The sequence below is a fragment of the Spinacia oleracea genome, chromosome 6, assembly GCF_020520425.1.
Source record: "Spinacia oleracea cultivar Varoflay chromosome 6, BTI_SOV_V1, whole genome shotgun sequence".
Taxonomy (NCBI): domain Eukaryota; kingdom Viridiplantae; phylum Streptophyta; class Magnoliopsida; order Caryophyllales; family Amaranthaceae; genus Spinacia; species Spinacia oleracea.
Window position 1 is genome coordinate 9,922,006 of NC_079492.1, and position 3,402 is coordinate 9,925,407.

Sequence of the window (3,402 nt, forward strand, 5' to 3'; positions counted from 1 at the left end):
TCAAGCGGTATATGATACCAAGGAAGTTTGATTGCTAGGTCACTTCTCTTTAAACATAAACTTATAGGTAGAAACGGAATCGTAAATTCCTTTCATTTGTTCCTCGTTTTCCTATTTCTTGTACCCTTTCTTATAGTCTTAAGAATTGAATTCTTTAGTGTTGACTTTTATACTTTGTTAGACATGTCCAATGTCACCCCAACAAGGTTCTTACCATTTAATTTATGTTGAATATTAAGTTTCAACTAGATGATCTTACCAGAAGCTTCTAAAGTTCTCTAAGCATCGATCTATTCGAATGTCTAGGGACTAGACTCATTCGAGAATTAAATGGACAAAGATATTAGGTTGTTAACCATTGGTAAAGCTGAGCGTATTAAACTCAATGCTTTATGATCTCAAAACTACAGTGTATTTTGAATTCACAAGCACCAATTGGTTTGCCATTCGACTTTGATGTTCGAAAACAACCATAAAAGTCGCTATAAGAAACGTACATTTTAAATTTCTCACTTTCTCTCATTTCCGTGAATCGTTCTTGGATTCACTACCAATCGAGGAAATTTACTGTTACCTTTCTAAAAGGATTTATTGCAGTGCAAGATATTTAATTATAAACAATAATTAAAACATACATTGAAGCATGCAAAGTCTAAACATTTATCATGAATAATAACTTGAAAATGAAAGCAATCATGCAATTTAAACAAGTCATTAGCATTTTATTCGAATTATGTGTTCCGGCAGGTGTGAATAAAATGATTCCAAGAACCTAAAACCATTGAAGAATTAAGCACAGTTTGTCGACTCAATTCTAAAACATTTTAGGTAAGCAAAAGCCTTTTGCTAATAGTCTAGAAACTATTCTTGGTTGATAGGTACGTCTAAGAACTTATTAGGTAAACCTATCGATTTTGCCACGACATAAAAGGACTCCTTACTTATATCGTTGAGTTTCACCAAAACTAACATGTACTCACAATTATTTGTGTACCTTGCCCCTTTAGGACCAATAAGTAACACCTCGCTGAGCGAAAACTATTACTAGATTGATGTAAAGGATATCCAAGCAAGTGTATATTTTGGCATGGCACCTTATAACTCAATTTTTAAGTTTGGAACTTAAGGCTCTTACTATGTTGGTTAGATTTTAAGTGAACTAAAATCCTTAATCATGCAACATAATCAAGCCACAATCTCATGCATAATTAAGACATATTTAAAGCAATAAATAACTTAAAGCATGCATAAGATAAATGTGATCTAGTATGGCCCGACTTCATCTTGAAGCTTTAATTTCAAAGTCCGTCTTGAAAATCTCCGTGGGAGGCACCATTTTCTTCAAATAGGATAATCTATAATTAAAACTAATTACAACTATTTGATGGTACGCAGACCATATTTGAATTGAAAAAAAACTTTGGTACTTTAGACTAATTACATTCAAATTAATGGTACGCGGACCATATTTTATATCCTATTTGGGCCATACTAGTCACTTCATAACCTGCAAAGCAGTACATATACAATATATACCATTCACCCATTCATTATCATGAATGGCCCACATAGCTGGTTAGTAAAACACATTATGCATCACATAAACATTTGCAGCAATTAATCAAGGGCACCAATAATCTACAAATTATTTAGTCCTTATTAATTCTAATCAAGTTGTTTTAACCTTAAGGATTTGTAGACCTAATCAAGAGTTTATGACTAAAAAGGGCTCCCACTTAAACCAATAAATTCATATGCTTTACCAATAAATTTGTATGTTTCCGGTTAGACTAGATTTTTATGTTTAAAATTAGTAAAGCATATGAATTTATTGGTTTAAGTGGGAGCATTTTTAGTCATAAACTCTTGATTAGGTCTACAAATCCTTCAGGTTAAAACAACTTGATTAGAATTAATAAGGACTGAATAATTTGTAGATTATTGGTGCCCTTGATTAATTGCTGCAAATGTTTATGTGATGCATAATGTGTTTTACTAACCAGCTATGTGGGCCATTCATGATAATGAATGGGTGAATGGTATATATTGTATATCTACTGTTTTGCAGGTTATGAAGTGACTAGTATGGCCCAAATAGGATAGAAAATATGGTCTGCGTACCATTAATTTGAATGTAATTGGTCTAAAGTACCAAATTTGTTTTTCAATTCAAATATGGTCTGCGTACCATCAAATAGTTGTAATTAGTTTTAATTATAGCTTATCCTATTTGAAGAAAATGGTGCCTCCCACGGAGATTTTCAAGACGGACTTTGAAGTTAAAGCTTCAAGATGAAGTCGGGCCATACTAGATCACATTTATCTTATGCATGTTTTAAGTTATTTATCGCTTTTAAATATGTCTTAAAATGCATGAGATCAAAAGCTTGATTATGTTGCATGATTAAGGATTTTAGTTCACTTAAAATCTAACCAACATAGTAAGAGCCTTAAGTTCCAAACTTAAAAATTGAGTTAAAAGGTGCCATGCCAAAATATACACTTGCTTGGATATCCTTTACATCAATCTAGTAATAGTTTTCGCTCAGCGAGGTGTTACTTATTGGTTCTAAAGGGGCAAGGTACACAAATAATTGTGAGTACATGTTAGTTTTGGTCAAACTCAACGATATAAGTAAGGAGTCCTTTTATGTTGTGGCAAAATCGATAGGTTTACCTAATAAGTTCTTAGACGTACCTATCAACCAAGAATAGTTTCTAGACTATTAGCAAAAGGCTTTTGCTTACCTAAGATGTTTTAGGATTAAGTCGACAAACTGTGCTTAGTTCTTCAATGATTTTAGGATCTTGGAATCATTTTATTCACACCTGCCGGAACACATAATCGAATAAAATGCTAATGATTTGTTTAAATTGCATGATTGCTTTCATTTTCAAGTTATTATTCATGATAAATGTTTAGACTTTGCATGCTTCAATGTATGTTTTAATTATTGTTTATAATTAAATATCTTGCACTGCAGTAAATCCTTTTAGAAAGGTAACAGTAAATTTCCTCGATTGGTAGTGAATCCAAGAACGATTCACGGAAAAGAGAGAAAATGAGCAATTTAAATGTACGTTTCTTTTAGCGACTTTTATGGTTGTTTTCGAGTATCAAAGTCGAATGGCGAACCAATTGGTGCTTGTGAATTCAAAATACAATGTAGTTTTGAGATCATGAAGCATTGAGTTTAAACGCTCAGCTTTACCAATGGTTAACAACCTAAAATCTTTTTCCCATTTAATTCTGGAATGAGTCTAGTCCCTAGACATTCGAATAGATCGATACTTAGAGAACTTTCGAAGCTTCTGGTAAAATCATCTAGTTGAAACAAAATATTCAACATAAATTAAAATGGTAAAGAACCTTGTTGGTGACATTGGACATGTCTAACAAAG